General features: G+C 41.7%; 1 protein-coding gene across 6 annotated transcripts in view; it reads right to left on the bottom strand.

Annotated features, from left to right (window-relative positions):
* Znf148 (zinc finger protein 148) overlaps nt 1-18249 on the bottom strand; it is a 113053-nt gene that overhangs the window by 69577 nt on the left and 25227 nt on the right. For all 6 annotated transcript variants that reach the window (XM_051149824.1, XM_051149821.1, XM_051149826.1 and 3 more), the window contains exon 2: nt 5649-5730. The gene's annotated coding sequence lies outside the window, so the exon portion shown is untranslated. The remainder of the gene's footprint in view (nt 1-5648; nt 5731-18249) is intronic.

The raw sequence follows: 18249 nt of genomic DNA, 5'->3' as shown, positions 1-18249 counted from the left end.
GCAAATATAATTTGGTAGTCCTGGAATCTACCACTCTGAGACATGAAATATTACATCAAATTTCAGAGAAGCTACAGAACTAAAGGACAAGAAAATGAAAAACAAAGATTAAGCAACCAGGGGCTGGAGGGATGGCTCAGAAGTTAAGAGCACTGGCTGCTCTTCCAGAGGTCCTGAGTTCAAATCCCAGCATCCACATGGTGGCTCACAACCATCTATAATGTGATCTGATGCCCTCTTCTGGCATGCAGGCATACATGCAAGCAGAGCACTGTATACATAATAAATAAATAAATATTAAAAAAAAAAAAAAAAAAAAAGATTAAGCAACCAAACAAAGACTACTCTGTATCTACTCTGTTAGGTCTGTGGACTGGCGTGGCAGCGCGTGCTTCTAGTCCCAGCACAGAAAGGCAGAGGGAGGTGGATCTCTTTGAGTTCTCGGCTAGCCTGAACTACATAGTGAGCTCCAGACCAGCCAAGCCTACAGAATAAAACCTTCCCCTACCCCCACCCCAAAAAGTACATGAAGTGAGAGAAGCGAACAAATGTAGGTCTCAAAAATAACAAATACAAGTAGTGATTGTATTCATAATAGAGAGAGAACCATCTGATAATCATATAAGCATCTAGATAGAAAAACGCGATCACCAGGGTTATCGTAGATGAAAAACAGCTGATAAAAGATGGAAATAACCATGCAGAAAGCCTACCCCAAAAAGCACAGGCTACACAAAAGAAAATGTACTGACAGCAAGCACTTCTGAGAAAAATATCAAGCTAATGACTTTATGAAACTTCCTAACCTATGGGGTCCACAGATGGTTTGCATCGGACTTACAGAACACTGTGACTACACATGTTTACAATGTTACAAAGGCAACAAGAATAATCTTGCCCACTTAAAGCAAAACAGTAATAATTCCCAAGTACTCTGGGAAGCAGAGACAGCCTAGTGTACATGGTGTGTTCCGACCTAGCCAGGCCTACAGCGAGGCCTGTTCCAATAAACAAAAGAAAACTTCTATAAACTCTGAAGTTAAAAGACAAACCTATTCATGCTTAGTACTCTACTCTTAAATTTTCCTGAATATTTATACTTATTTATTTTTCCTAACAAAACACACACAAAATAAAATGCGCTTTTGCTCTCTTGTTCAACAGGACTGTTATCACACATAAACAATATGAAAAATAACCACATGAGAAGTAGGGAGGAACAATACTCTAGACTTGCAAAATACCCACTTCAACAATCATAAAACACTTAAAAATACCAGAAAATGTAACTCATACTAATGGGTTGTCGTAGAGAACCAGCATAGTATGCATGGGGCCTAGGCTCAGTCCCTAGAATAGCCCCCAAAAAGGTGACCAAACCCAGATGTGGTGGTGGTGCACACCTTTAACCCCAGCACTTGGGAGGCAGAGGCAGTCAGATCCCTGTGAGTTCAAGAGCAGACTGGTTTATATACATCCAGTACCAAGAAGACAGTGAGGGCTATATAGACAGACTCTGTCTCAACAAATCAATAGGGAAGGAAGGAAGGAAGGAAAAAGGAGGGAGGGAAGGAAACGGGAAGGAAGGAGGACAGGCAGGCAGGCAGGCAGGCTCATATTCATCAAAAGCAACAGGCAACGGGAGTTGTTTCTAAGTGTTCTCATGGGTTAGTTTAAACAAAGATTTCAAAACATTTATTACATTATGAACTCAACTCCCACTTCAATTTTGCTTTAACTGTGAAAACAATCAGCTAGGAAGTAAAATTCTCAATAAAGCAAAGAAATTATTTCAAAGGACCTATAGAAATTTGGGGATCAAAGAATATGGTTATTGAAATACGAAATGTATGCCAAGTATTCAAAAATAACCACAACCGCAAAAAAACAATCAGTAGCCTTAACTGTTCATCTATAGAAATTACCCATTAGGGTTGACCAGTTGGCTCAGTGAGGTGCAAGCCTGGTGACCTGAGTAGAAGGCGAAAGGCAACTCCTACAAATTGTAACCTGATTTCCATGCATGCACAAACAAGAATAAATAAATGTACTAAGTTAATCTTTATTAAAAAAACAAAGAAAAAAGAAAAAATACCCAGTTAAATACAGCAAGAAAAATGAAGAGAGCTCCAGAGATATGAGAACCAACATCCTGCTTACCAGCATTTCTTAATATAAGGATGAAAGATTAAAAAGTAAAATTTAGTAAAACAGAAGCCAATTATTGTTCAAATTTGACTATTTTTAAAAAATGAGTTTATCAGCCAGGCGTGGTAGCACACACCTTTAATGCCAGCACTTGGGAGGCAGAGGCAGGTGGGTCTCTGTGAGTCAAGGCCAGCCTGGTCTACAAAGTGAGTCCAGGACAGCCAAGGCTACACAGACAAACCCTGTTTCATAAAACAAAAAACAAACAAAAAAAGCTTATAAACCAGGCATGATGGCACCCGCCTTTAATCCCAGCACTTGGGATTAAATCAAGAGGCAGGCGGAGCTCTGTGAGTTCGAGACCAGCCTGGTTTACAAAGCAAATCCAGGATAGCCAAGGCTACATTGAGAAAACCTTGTCTTGAAAAACAAAACAAAATAAACTTACAAATCCAAAAGGCTCAATGAACTTCCATTGGAACAGATACAAAAAGGCCTATTACTAGATCCATAAAAAAAAAAAAAAAAAAAAAGTCAAAAGCAAACACAAGGAGAAAAAGATCTACAAAACAGAAAAGGAAAAGGCAGTGTGTGCTGGAAATCACTGTGGTGGTCTGAACGCAAATGGCTCATAGGCTCATGTTTCAATACTTGGTCCAGATTTTGAGGGTTGAAGACTAGGCTATTCCAGTATGCTCTCTGTTGAAGACGAGAGCCATCAGCCATTCTTGCCTCCCTGTGTTTGCTCCACCCTCTAAATTCTCACCCTCTAAAACCATAAATCAAAGTAAATGCTTTCTCTTAAAAGTTGCTGTGCCATGGTGTTTTGTCACAGCAACAGAAAAGTAACTCTAATGCAACCATCAAGAAAATTAATAATCAATTTCCAACCAGTAACAACAGAGGTCAGAAGATGGTAGAATCACAGACTCACAGAGGGGTGTGAGCTGACAATGAAAGGAAATATTGCTTCTAAATGTACATTCTCCAGCAGAGACCACACTACGTTAACAATATCCAGCAGAACACCAGGCTAAAGTTTAAGACAGTCTACCAAGCAGTAAGGCAGCTTCCGTAAAATGAAAAGAACTAAACTCCTACAAAGTATTTTCCTGTACCGTGATGAATTCAAATTGGGTAAGTAAATATTCTACTACTTTTTATAACTTGAATTGTTTAAAATCTGAATTTATGAGCTGGGCATTGCATCACACAACTTTAATCCCAGCATTTGGGAGGTAGAGGCAGGAAAGCTCTTTGAGTTTGTGGCCATCCTGGCCTACATAGTGAGTTCCAGGCCAGCCAGGACTACACAGTAAGACCTGGTACCAAAAAATAAATAAAATAAAACCTGAATTTATAGATATTTTTATATAGGTAACAAATGCAGAGATCCAGCACTGCAGTTTTCCAATGATGAGCCAACTATTGTGACTTGTTTACCAGATTACTTGTCTCCTTTGTCTGTCTGTTCATAAGAAGTGAGCCTTTCTTTCCATGTTTCTCAAATAAAGCTGACTGAGTTGGGTGCTTTGGAGAGATGAATTAAAGAAAAAAAATCCCATTTCCTCACCTGACTCCTCCAACTCTTCCTTGGCTTTACTGTGGCTGGGGCTGCAGCAGCAGTTATGGCAACAGCCCCAAATGCAGATGGGTCAGCCAAAGAGGTCTTGTATATTATTGTTTTCTTTTCTATATTTTTTAAACATCAAATTTATCATTTATTAACTTTTCTCCCTTTTTTGGAGACATGGTCTCAAGTAGCCCAGCCTGACCTCAAATTTATGATGTGTCCATAACTAGCCCTGACCTCCTGCTTCTGCCTCTATCTCTCAAGTGCTGGAAATACAGATGTACACCACGGTGTGTAGCCCACTTACTATATTTTCTATATTCCTATTTCTGTACTCTATTGTTGACTTTTTAAGCATCATAGTTTACTAAGTCTAAAACTACTATTATACACACTACTTTATATCACCAAGAGAGAAAAAAGAATGTCAAACTAGAACAAGTTAGGAATTCAGGTCATTCGTAGAGTTATGATGTAGAGGGGACATGTAGCCATAGAGTCAAGGATGATCATCTCTTCACATTTACACAGAAATCTCCACTCTACATTTACCAGACCCAAGAATAAGAAATATCTAGCTATTTAAAAAATATTTAACTTCGGTATTACCAAAACAAAACCAAAAATTTTTTAAAAGCAAATGCTAACTGAAAATAATTTTCCTAGCATAATGACAAGGATCCCATCCGTCAGAGACAAATATACCAGGAAAAAAAAAGTGTAAGAGGACCAAAAATATCACATGGACAAACAAATCATTTGCTGGTGTTGTCAAAGAGATAAACAGGTGCTCGCTCTGATAATTATTGATGTTGGGAATATTCTGGGCAGGTGCACACTCATCCAAATTGTCAATCATCCACCACTCGTTGGCCCAACAATTATTTGCTTAGAAATTTAAGCAGTAGAGGCTAAAGAGATCACTAAACAGTTTAAAATACTTATTCCAAAACCATGATGGTCAAAGTTTAGCACCCACACAAGCTAGGCATCCCTGCAAATGCCTGTAACTCCAACTTCAAGGGTGATGGAGAGAGCACCTTAATCAAGAAAACAAATCCCCCTATCTCAAAGGAAAAAGATGAGAGTAATAAAGAGGAATGCTGATTGTGCTCTTCTGGCCTCTAGACTTGTATACGGAAGCACAAACACCTGGGAACTAGGATGCACATATACTCACATAGACAGACACAAAATTTTTTAAATGCTTATAGGTTGGTATAATGTTCTTGTGGACTGTGAACACACTCTTATTCATTCACATGCTTTTTGGTTGTGAGCCTAGCCTTTAATGGCTGAGCCTATCTGTCCAGCCATTCTCAGCCAGGCGGTGGTGGTCTATGTCTCTGATCCCAGCACTAGGGAGGCAGAGGCAGGTGGATCGCTGTGAGTTCAAGGCCAGCCTGGTCTACAAAGCGAATCCAGGACAGCCAAGGGTACACAGAGAGACCCTGGCTCAAAAAACAAAAACAAACAAACAAACAAACAAAAAAACCCAAAAAATAAAAACATTAAAAGAGTAAGTGTCACTGCAGTACATAAATATCCTTGTGACTATTAAGTATTTCATTTACTTTCATGTCTGATAAAGGCACAGGTTTAATACAAACATCAAGATAGGATGCAAAGAAAGCAAAGGATCAATGTCCTCACATTAAAACAACAACAACAACAACAGAGGCTAAAAAGAGAAATCTAGTTAAATGAAAAAAACCATGGACTTCACCTTACAACTCAAGCACATTAATTCTTTTCCGTTTACAGTTGAGCAAAGCACATGGCACTACCATGTTGTTCTTTGAAGTTTATGTTATGCATAAGCACTGTAAAGGCACTACCCAGGAAACAAAGGGAGTGCCTGTATCAGCATGAGGACAACTGCCATATGTACACAAAAGCCTGGGTAAAACAATGATGAATTAATTACCTCTATAAAACGTGTCAGGCCAATGCCCATCCCGCCAGGTCACTGGGCTGAAATTCCAAGTCACTGATTCTTCTCTTCTAGTCTGTAAAAGTATGAAAATACAAGTAGCCCATAAGAATTTAACTCAACACATTCTTACAGCTAGGCAAAATAGTTCTAAGTAAATATGAAAAATCTAACAGAATTTTTTCCTAACTACTGAATTAAACATAACTCACAGCTAATGATTCAACTGTACCAGCCCATCAATACTGATTCTCAAGGATGATAAGTTGGACTTCATCAAAGTTCTAGTTATTAAGGATTAATAATTTAATTAATAACATCTTATCTTAAAAGTTAGAACAAAAATTTTGAATCATTTTAAGCTTAAAAAAGAAAAAAGAGGGCTGGAGAGATGGATCAGAGGTTAAGAACACTGTCTTTTCTTCCAAAGGTCCTCAGTTCAATTCCCAACAAACACATGGCGGCTCATGACCATCTATAATGAAATCTGGTGCCTTCTTCCAGCCTGCAGGCACACATTCGAGCAGAATACTTACTGTACAAACAATAAATAAATAAATCTTTTTAAAAGAAAAAAGAAACAAATGTATTGCTGGTATAAAGAGACTGGTGCAGAGCCAGGGGGTGGTGGCACACACCTTTAACCCAGCACTTGGGAGGCAGAGACAGGCAGATCTCTGTGAGTTTGAGGCCAGCTTGGTCTACAAAGCCGGTCTAGAACAGCCAAGGTGACAGAGAAACCCTGTCTTAAAAAAAAAAAAAAAAAGAAAAACGGCTAGCGCAGGAGGATCACAAGCAAGTTGTGAACTGCCTGGTGTGCTTACAAAAAACTTGACTCAAAAATAAAAATATAAAAACAAAGAATACACTGATGCTCTCAAAGAGTTAATTACTCACATGATACTATTTCTAGGTAAAACCCACAGCAACACTGCTGGAAAGATGGCTCAATGCAGGACCCAAGTTCAATTCTCAGCACTCATACTGGGAAATCTGTAACTCTAGCTTCACAGGCACCTGAAGCCACCTACACACCTACACACACACACACCTACCTACACACACACACACCTACCTACACACACACACACACACACACACACACACACACACACACACACACACACACACACACACACACACACACACACACACACCCTTGTCACCCCAGATAAAAGATCCCACCACAAACCAAAGGCCATCCCAGCATGGGTGACTTGCCCAGAATTTTGTAAACTGACAAGACTCACTAGGCCCCTCTGTAACAGAATAAGCAGTAAAAAAACGGAAAGAAGGTTCTCAGGCAAGCAGAGAAGAGCCTGAGACCAGACCATCTGCCTGGAAGAAGCAGAAACTGAAAGAGGTTTAGGCCAACTGCGGCACCTAGAAAGGACACTCTCTAACCAGTTGAGCTGTATACAGGCTGTGCAGTGTCTTCCAAGATCTCAGTTTTTGTGAGCTGTCACCCAAGCTGGGGTGAGCTTTGGTGATGCAACTATCTTTGAGTTATTTCTGCTCCTGTAAGTAACCCCTCACCCATATTCCTGTAAGTAACCTCAGTAAAGCTCATTGGTTCACCAAGTTGGACTTTGGTAGTATCCGTACTTTGATCTGCGGTGGGATCCCTATCTGTGTGTTGTATCTCCCCAGAAGTTTTGCCATACAACAGCTCTGCCCATAGCACAACAACAAAAATTTCCTAGTACATGGTTCACTGCCCGGCCCGAAGTCAAGTATTCAAAAGAGTTGACATGCCAGTTGTCTCAACTGCGCTTAGTACTGTTGGAGCAGAGTCCTACTACGTTACCCAGGCTGTTCTCAAATACCTGAGCTTAAGCAATCCTCCCACCTCTGCTTCCAAACATCCAGAACTATAGAAACATGTGACTGTGCCACACTCAAAATTATTTTTAAATATATATTTCCACAGTAATAGAAAAACAGAACGATAGAAGCCATGCACTCAAAGCTACCCTGAGGAGTGTCTGCACTGCACGTGACCTGCCACTTACCATCCCCTTCTATCCTATTAGAATATAGTCTCAAGACGAAAAGAAAAGAATACACATTCTCACCAAAATAGTAAATGAATAAACTTAATTTGGTGTTATTTGAATAGAACACACTTTCTCTATTCCTACACCAACCACTGTACTCAATTGTTACAACTGCTAGCATAGCTGCATGACTAAATATGAAAAGAACTGAAGTCTATATACAGATAATAAAGCTGTTATCAAATTCTAGATTCCTGGAGCTAAGAAAGATGGCTCAAAGGTTAAGAGCACTTGTTGCTCTTGCATCAGAACCATGTTCAATTCCCAGCACCCACATGGTGGTTCACAAACCATCTGTAACTCCTGTTCAGGAGAAGTGACCCCTCTTCTGAGCTCCAAGGCACCAGCACATACCTAGTGACATACAGGCATACGCTGGTATGCAAAAAATTTTAACAAATATTTCCCCACATTTACATCTGAGCCTTCTTAACAGTTGGTTTGATATGCCTCCTCCACAATGGCAACAGTATTACTATCTAATCACAAAATGTGTTAACAGCTATTGCCTAGAAAAACGGTTCTGATTTATTTGTTTGTTTTTCAAGACAGGGTTTCTCTGTGTAGCCTTGGCTGTCCTGTACTCACATTGTAGACCAGCCTGGCCTCGAACTCACAGAGATCCACCTGCCTCTACCTCCCTGAGTGATGGGATTAAAGGCATGCGCCACCACACCCAGCTCAGAAATGGGTCTGAAATGTTAAAGTTCCACAGAACATTTTCATAAAAGGATATTCATCTTCTTACATAACTTTTTACTGAACATATCAAGTAAAAATCACATATAAAAGAATAAAACTAACTTTATTAAAAATAAAAATAAAGCCAAGTGTGGTGGTGCACGCCTTTAATCTCAGCACTGGGTAGGCAAAGACAGGGGGATCTCTGAGTTCGAGGCCAGCCTGGTCTATAAAGAGAGTTCCAGGACAGCCAGGACTATTAAAAAGAGAAACCCTATCTCAAAAAGACAAAAAATTAAATTAAATTAAATTAATGGAGCAAGAGGGAAAAAGAAGCATGCTGCACATAACACAAAATATTGTTATTGTTATTATTGTGAAAGAAAGCATATGTGGCTGGACATGGTGGCGCAGGCCTTTAATCCCAGCACTCAGGAGGCAGAGGCAGGCAGATCAAGGCCAGCCTAAAGTGAGTTCTAGGGTAGCCAGGGCTACACAGAGAAACTCTGTCTCAAAAAACCAAAAAATTAAATAAAAGGGGGCGGGGCGGTAAAGTGGAAGAGGGAGGAAAAGAGCGAAGGAGGGCATGTTTACATCCCTGAGCTTGCTGGGAAGGGATTATGATGGTAACTGAGGTACAACCCTAGCCACTGTGAGTAGCGCCCACTCCTAGGGCTGGGGTCTTGGACTGTATAAAATGGAGAGAGAAGACTGAGCACTAGTGTGCGCACTCATCTGTTTCCTGATTGTGAATGTCATATGAACATTGCCTCAAGCTACTGCTACCCTGACCTCCTTGCTTGCCACAGTGGGCCGTGCGTACCTTGACCTGTGAACCAGAAAATAACCCTTTCTCTCCTAAGTTGCTTTTGTCCTAGTACTTTATTTCAGCCACAGGAAAAGACTAAGACACTGTCCAAAGGTATTAACATTTTGCAATAGTGTGTACATAGACAGTAGAGGTTTGGGATACCAAAGTACTACATCTTATAACAAAAGTTTAAGCAATTTATCACAGGAAAAATCGAAGTGGGAATAATTAATCTGCCTCTGCTTACTTTTCAAAACCAAAAAAGAATGGCCTCTTAATGCTGATCTCACATACAAGAATGCAGGAAACACCACTTAGATCTCGCTGAGCTTCACAAGAGCTTACAGGTGTCCAAGAAATAAACCTGCACCTGACACAGGAGTCGAGCATCTCCAATGTGGAATTCAAAATGCTCCAAAATCTCAAACTTTTTGAGTGTCAATTTGATGTAAATAAAAAATTCCATGCCATAAAACTTTTTTCCACACACAAAATTATTTCTTAAAATACTATATAAAATTGCCTTCATTTTCAGGAGGCAAGGGCAGGTAGATTGCCATGAGTTCGAGGCCAGCCTGGTCTACAAAGGGAGTCCAGGACAGCCAAGGCTACACAGAGAAACCTTGTCTTGAAAACTCCCCACAAAAAAAAAAAAAAAAAAAAAAAGCCTTCATGTACTTTAGGTATACATGAAAAATAAATGAAATTCATGTTTAGATTTAGATGCCATCCCTAAGATATCTCATTACATGTATGCAAATATTCTCTCAATATTTGCAATCTCAATCTCTCAAATATTCTCAAAAAGAGGGAGTGGAGGAAGGGTGGAAGGGGGGAGGGAGGGGAGGGAGATCAGCACACACCGCACCACCCAAAACACTTCTGGTCCTAGGAATTTCAAGTCAGGGACACTCAGTCCTTACTGTTACTACACATTACTCACAATCTACAAGTAAAACGACTGGAGGCTCCTGGAATTTATTAAAAACAAAAGCACCCAACTAGTAAATGCAGGCTCACTATTTGGAAACTTCCCTTCAAAGGCTCTGGTCTTCACAGTAGAACCTGCAAGGATCCACTTAAAGTTATGAAACACTGTAGCAAATACACTGTGATCAGTCTTAGCTATGTAAAGAGTAGGCCAGTCCTGTCTAGCTTAGTGCCATTTTAAAAGCCTGGCCAATCAGTGATCCATGGGTCCTAGAGAGAGATCTTATCTCAAAAAAATGAAGAGAAAGGGGTGGTGATAGGGCTTAGCAGCTTTAAGAGCTGAGTGCTCTTCCAGAGGAGCCACGGTGTATTCCTGGCGCCCACAGTGATAGCTTATAACTTCCTGCTGTTTAACTCAAGCTCCATTTGTGCAAATATACACACACAAAAATAAAATGAACCCCTTTTTTTTTTTAAAGGAAAGACAGGCTGGAGGGCCACTCTACTGTCAAGCCTGCTGACTTGAGTGTGATCCCCAGGGCCCATAGAGTGGAAGACGAGAACCGACTTCCACAAGCTCTTCCCTGACCATCACATGTGCACCATGCCATGCTTCTGTGTATACACACACATAAACGAAATAAGTATGTGATTTGTTTGTTTGTTTGTTTTTTCGAGACAGGGTTTCTCTGTGTAGCCCTGGCTGTCCTGGACTCGCTTTGTAGACCAGGCTGGCCTCAAACTCAGAGATCCGCCTGCCTCTGCCTCCCGAGTGCTGGGATTAAAGCTGTGCGGCACCATGCCTGGCATGATTTTTTCTTAAGATTCAAAAATAAAGTGGAAAGCAGTAAGAGACACCTGATATAAATCTCTGCCATCTGGCGACACAACCCAAAGTGTCAATGCTTCATGAACAAAAGGCATGCACTAATAAAAGTACTTCTAAAGCCAGGAAGGGTGGCACACAGCGAGCATCTCAGCACTGGGAAGCTGCTGAGCAGCAGCAGCACAATCCCAAGTCCAATTGGGCTTGAACTACATAAAAAAGACCGTCTAAAAAATGAAAGAAAAAAAAAAGAAGGCAAGCAATATGAAAAGTCAAGAAGAAAACTAAAACTGTTGCATTTAATATGAAAAATGTTTATTCAAAAATTGGGCTTGGGGGCTAGAGCAATGGCTCAGCAGTTAAGAGAGCTTGCTGCTCTTCCAAAGGACTGGAGATCAGTCCCCAGCATGTGAGCTGGGCAGCTCACAATGCTTCTAATTCAACGGGGTTCATTTTTCAGGCACTGCACTCACATACACAAACACACACACCAAGATTTCTCATCTGAAACCAGAAACCAAAAATAAATGTGGAATTGTATTTTTTCAAATACCTGCCAACGAAGATTTAAAAATACATTTAGTAACACCAGGCGGTGGTGGCACACGCCTTTAATCCCAGCACTGGGGAGGCAGAGGCAGGCAGATTGCTGTGAGTTCGAGGCCAGCCTGGTCTACAAAGCAAGTCCAGCACAGCCAAGGCTACACAGAGAAACCCCGTTTTAAAAAAAAAAAATCTGGGCAGTGGTGATACACGCCTTTAATCACAGCACTGGAGAGGCAGAGGTGGGTGGATCACTGTTAGTTCCAGGGCAGCCTGGTCTACAGTGTGAGCCCAGAACAGCCAAGGCTACACAGAGAAATCCTGTCTCGAGGGAAAAAAAAGAAAAAGAAAAAAGGGACAACAACAGCAGGAAAAACCTGCTCTTAAGTCAACCTAAAACTGAAAAAAGTGAGCCAGGAGCAGTGGAGCACACCTGTAACTCCAGCAGAGGCAGGCGGAGGATCTCTGTGAGTTTGAGGCTAGCCTGGTCTACGAGGCTACACAGAGAAAACTTGTCTCGAAAAATCAAAAACCAAAACCAAAACAAAACAAAGCACAGCTGGGTGTGGTGGTGCACGCCTTTAATTCCAGCACTCAGGAGGCAGAGGCAAGCGGATCACTGTGAGTTCGAGGCCAGCCTGGTCTACAAAGCAAGTCCAGGACAGCCAGGGCTACACAGAGAAACCCTGTCTCAAAAAACAAAACAAAAAAACTGAAGAAGGTGAAAAACAAAAAGTGAAGTTTAGATATCTTACCTACAGGTAAAACAGACTAAGACAAATAAGACAGCTCTAAGGCATATGTGCATATTGTAATGAGGAGAACAGTCACTAGGAACATTATACAAAAGACTCCAGAACTTTATAGATAACGATGGAATCCCAGGAACTGTTCAAGGAATTCACAAGAAGGCAAGAACTAATGGAGCCAGGTGTGGGGGCATGTCTGTAATTCCTTAACTGAGCAAGCAGCAGCAGGAAGGTCTTAAATTCAAGGTCACCCTGGGATAAGTAGCCACGCAGTGTCAGAGAATACCAAAAAGGAGCTGCACAGAGAGACTATGTGAGGCCCTGTCTCCAAAACTTAAGGGAGCAAGGGAGAAGTGGGAGTAAAAGACAGAGGAAATAAAATGATGGCTGTTGGTCAGGAGATTGTGGCACACACCTTTAATCCCAGCACTCGGGAGGCAGAGGCAGGCTGATCTCTGTGAGTTCGAAGCCAGGCTGGTCTACAAAGTGAGTCCAGGACAGCCAGGACTACACAGAGAAACCCTGTCTCGAAAAACAAAACAAAACAAAACAAAACAAACAAACAAAAATATATGTGTACATACTACACAGCACTTATGTATGTGACAGTCAGAGAACAATTTGCAGGAGTCTGTGTCTTCCATGAAGTGGGTTCCAAGGAGCAAACTTCGATCATCAGGACTGGAGCAAGCTCCCTCACCTGCTGAGCCATCGCATCCATCGAGAAGAACTAATGCTCCAGTAGGCAGCAGCAGAATACGCGTTTTTCTCAAGCACATATGAAACATTACCCTTAGCACACCACACACTGGCTCACACACTGAAGCTGGAAAATGTATTGAAAACTGAGTTTATTCTCTGACTGTAGTCAACCAAGACTAGAAATACGTAAGAGGCAACAACAACCAAAAAACAAAACAAAACAAAACAAACTCATTACACAAAAATAAAGCACATTTCTAAAAAGTTCATGAGTTTCAGAGAGAGAGAGGGGAGGGGAGGGAGAGAGAGAACTGATTCATGGGTCAAATGAGTGTCAAAGAAAACTTTGAATATAAAAAGCATGAAAGTAAAAACAGAGGGCATCAAGTATGAGGGATGCAACTAAAAAATAATTTTTAAAAAACTGAAACAGCCACCAAGCTAGCCAGCCTGAGTTCAGTCCCCAGACTCACATGAGTGAAGGAGAGAAGCAGCTCCACAGGATGTCTTCTGACCTCCACATGTGCATCACGGCACACACACACAGACGTACAATAAGTAAATGTAAGAAACTCTGTTTTAAATCAGCAGCACTAAATGCTTACATTAAAAACACAACTCAAATCAACATTATTTAGCTACAAAAACACATACACACACACACACACACACACACACACACACACACACACACACACACACACACAAAAGGAGAAGCTGGCTCAGTTGGCAAACTGTTAGGGACAACGACAGGAACCATGGTTTGTGCCCCCAGAACACACATAAAAAAGCCAGGCTCTGTGGCATGTGTACATAATCCTACACTTCGGAAATGAAGACAGGAGGATTCCTGGACCTCACTGGACGGCCAACCTAGCCAAAACAGTGAACTACAAATCCACTAAGAGACTCTGTCTCAAAAAATTATATGGGGGGCTGGAGACATACTGCTCATGCAGAATACCAGAGTTCAGGTCCCGGCACCTACATCAGATGGCTCACAGCCACCTGTGACTCTAACTTTAAGAGAACAAAGGTCTCTCTGCCTGCTCTGTACCTACATTCACATGCCTATACCCACACACATAATTAAATAAACTCCATTTCCAGAGATTGGATGCCTTCTTTTGGCCCTCTCAAGCAAGAGGTGCACAGACATACATTCAGACAAAACACCCATACACATAAAATGATAAAATTCTAAAAATCTTAGAGCTTTAAAAATAAATAAGTAGATGGATAAATGAATAAAGAGATGGATGGACGAATGGATGGATGGATGGATGAGTCACAGGACCAGTGACATGGCTAGGTTGGTGTCACTTGGCCTGAGAACCTGAGTTCAATCCCCAGGATCCAACAGTTGTTAACGTATATGTCTGCAGTGTGGAACATGAGACAGACAAGACAGACAGACAGACAGACAGACACACATACACACACATACACACACACACACACACACACACACACACACACACACACACACGCACTTCTTAAAACAACAACAACAAAAAAACAAAAACAAAAACCTACAGCACACAGAAGGGGAAGCAGGCTATCCAGATGAGACCTGATATAGGCTGTGCTCATATTGGGGGGTGGGGGTGGAGGTGGTTTAAAAGCACTGGCTGCTCTTCCAGAGGTCATGAGTTCAATTCCCAGCAACCACATGGTGGCTATAATGTGATCTGATGCCCTCCTCTGGCCTACAGGTGTACATACAGGGCAGAATACTGCATACATAATAAATATATTTAAAAAAAAAAAAAAAAACTTAAAAAAAAAAAAAAAAAAGAGTTCCAGAACAGCCAAGGCTACATTGACAGACCCTACCTCAAAACTTCAAATAAATAAATAAAGTTTAGTGCTACTGAAATCAAAACAAGGCAAATACACCACATGAAAGACAAGTCACTGGGCAGTGGTGGCGCAGCCTTTAATCCCAGCACTCTGGGGTGAAAAGAAGGCAGTGAGTTCAAGGCAAGCCAAGTGAGTCCAGGACAGGCAAGGCTATACAGAAAAACTCTTGTCTCGGAAACCATCCCCCTGCCTCAAAAAAAGACAAGACAGGTCATATTACTTATGAATACAGATGAAAAATTCATCACAAGGATTATGCAGCACAGCCAGACAGAAGTCATCTCAGAAATGCCAGGTTGGTTTAAACTGACAATCAATGTAATAGTAAGCTGTGCTGGTTTGTTTCTGTCAACTTGACACAAACCTAGACATACTGAATTAAAGCCTGACTGCCCGAGGCTCGGGCCCATAGGGCATGGTCCTGATTCACGCAGGCCCAGTCCACATGAGATGGTGCCACCCGGGCCGGCGGCCTGAGCTGTTTAACAAAGCAGACCGAGCACGTCATGAAGACACTAAACAGCATTCCCCCAAGGCTTCTGCCTCAGTTTCTTCCTCCAGGGTCCTGCCTTGACTTCCTGCTCTGACTTCCCTCAGTGACCCGTAAGAGCTGTAAGATGACATAACCCCTTCCAAGTTGCTTCTGATCATGGTGTTTACCACAGCAAACCCACATCCCAAAAAACTTAAGACATACACAACATCAAAACAATGAAGAACTAGAGGTCAGAGCATGACTTTTAACAAATCATCTCAAGTGATGTGAAAAAATGTATAAAATCCAGTGCTTTTGCATGCTCACACTATTACACACAAGAAAGAGAACAGACTGATTAAATTGCTGCAATCTAATAAACACTGTCAACCAGAAAGCCACAGTTAACATCATAATTAACGCTGAAATAGTAAATGCTTCTCCCTAAGATCAGAAAAGAAAACAAGATGTCTGTGCTTGCCACTTCTAGAAACACTGCTATAATCAGACGATTAAGCAAGAAAATTAAATAAAAGTCATTAATATTGTAAAGGAAGTAAGACAGCTCCAGGTGGTACACTCTAAAAGACATACATGTCTAAAGAACCCAATAAAAAATACTAGGACCAATAAAGTCAACAAGATTGCATAATGCAACACAACTGCAAGAATCAGGCTGGGAATGCAGCTCAGATAGTAGCACCCTAGCCTTGTGCGCACAAAGCCCCGGGTTTGCTCTCCAACACCACATAAACCAGGCACGGTGGTGCACGCCTGTGATCCCATCACTTGAGGAGATGAGGCAAGAGCACCAGAAGTTCACGGTCATCATCAGCTACACAGTGAGTTCAAGGCCAGTTTGGGATACCCAGACCCCATCTCAGTAACAACAAGCAAACAGCCCTATTATATTCTGTACTGGCTAAGGAAGAAGCTCAGTGGCACAGAACTTGTGCAACACCATGAAATCCGAGGGGCGGGGGAGCATGTCTACTCCAGGCACATGCACACTCAGGAGCTGAGACAGACACTCAAAAGTTCAAGGCCAGCCGTATATAAAGTACTTCCTTACAAAGTTAACAAAAAGGTACTTTTAACTGAAAATTACAGGACCTGACTGAAAGGAATTAAGCAAGATCAAAGCATGTATCTGGTATTTATGGATCAGAAATTTTAGTACTGTTAAAATGACTACTTTACCAAACTCATCTACAGATTTAGTGCAACTAATACACAGGACCCTGCAGCTTGGGAATGCAGCTCAGTAAAGCACACTCGTATCATGGCAAGGCTGTAGATTCAACCCCCAGCATGCCTGCTGCCGCCACCACCACCTCCCTTAGAGGCTTAAATAGAAGACCTGAAACCATCAATCTCCCAGTGGGAAAAGGGAGGAGGAAAACTTCACGATACATCAATGGTTTCTTGAACATGACCCCCAAAACACATAGGCAACAAAAAGGAAAAATGGGGAAGTGAGACTACATCAAACGAAAAGGAGTCTACTGATCAACAAAAACAATCAGGTAAAAAGTACCATGGTGGCACACAGCTGTCAACCCAGCACTCGAGAGGCAGAGACAGGCAGATCTCTATGAGTTCAGGGCCAGCCTGATCTACAAAGTGATTCCAGGACAGCCAAGGCTGTCTCGAGAAAAAAGAAAAAGAAAGGAGGGGGGGAGGAAAATAAAGACAACACTTACAGAAAAGTATGTACAAACCATATCAGAATATACAAAGACTCTGACCTCCAGTCACCAAGAAGTATGGGAGGGATCTCTCCAAACTCTGCAGCAGATATACCTGGACATCTGTGCTGGTTGGTTTTGTTTGTCAACTTGACACAAACATAAACATATCTGGGAAAAGGAAGCTTTAATTGAGAAAATGCCTCCATATGATTGGCCTGTGGGGCAAGTCTGTGGGGCATTGTCTTGATTAATGACTGATTAATCAGTAGGAGGGTGTCCCCCTTGGAAGGTTGGTCCAAAATTGTGTAGGAAAGCAAGCCAAGCGTGAGGAGCAAGCCAGTAAGCAACATTCCTCCATAGCGTCTTCTTCAGGCCCTGTGTCCATCCGCTGCCTTGAGCTCCTCCTGCACTGACTCCCCTTACTGATGGGCTGGGTCCTGTTCGCCCATGTTGTTCTTGGGCATGGTGTTTCATTACAGCAATAATGAGGTGGGGGAGCACTCTAAGACACGGGAAAAGCTGCTTCACTGTACATGTTAATTATGCACTCCCAGGGTGGTCCTGTTTTTTTTTGTTTTTTTTTTTTTTTTAAGATTTATTTATCTATTATGTATATACAGTGCTCTGCCCACATTTGCACCGGCACACCAGAAGAGGGCACCAGATCTCATGATGGATGGTGTGAGCCACCATGTGGTTGCTGGGAATTGAACTCGGGACCTTTGGAAGAACAGGCAGTGCTCTTAACCTCTGAGCCATCTCTCTAGCCCCCAGGTTGGTTGTCTTAAGGCTTGTGATTAGCCTGCTATAAATCAGGGTTCCATGAACCTCACTTTGGTCCAATTAATTTGCTAGAGCTTCTCAGAGAACTCAGGAACACACAATTATTATCCTACTACAAAGGATATTGCAAAAGACACCAATAACCATCAGATGAGACACGTCCACATAAGGAGTATGGGAAGTACGGCCTTGCTTACATGCCCTTTCCAGCACAATATGTTCCAGGAACCTCCTCCACAAGTTGAGCTATCCAGAAGCTCCCCAAACTCAACTCTCTGGGGTTCAAAAGGAGGACTCACTAAGTAAGCATAAATTATTATACATACCACTATCCAATGATGATCTTCTCAAAGAAACTTGTTCTTCTTTCCTGTGACTGGTCCCCACCCTGAACTAGCTAGGGGGCTATAGCCTCACTACACTCAATAAATACAAAAGAAGCTTAGTGAAGATGCCAAGCATTTTAGCAGTTACATACCAGGAA

The sequence above is a fragment of the Acomys russatus genome, chromosome 8 (assembly GCF_903995435.1).
Source record: "Acomys russatus chromosome 8, mAcoRus1.1, whole genome shotgun sequence".
Taxonomy (NCBI): domain Eukaryota; kingdom Metazoa; phylum Chordata; class Mammalia; order Rodentia; family Muridae; genus Acomys; species Acomys russatus.
Note: the sequence above shows the minus strand (reverse complement) of the source record. Positions and strands in the feature narration are given on the sequence as shown.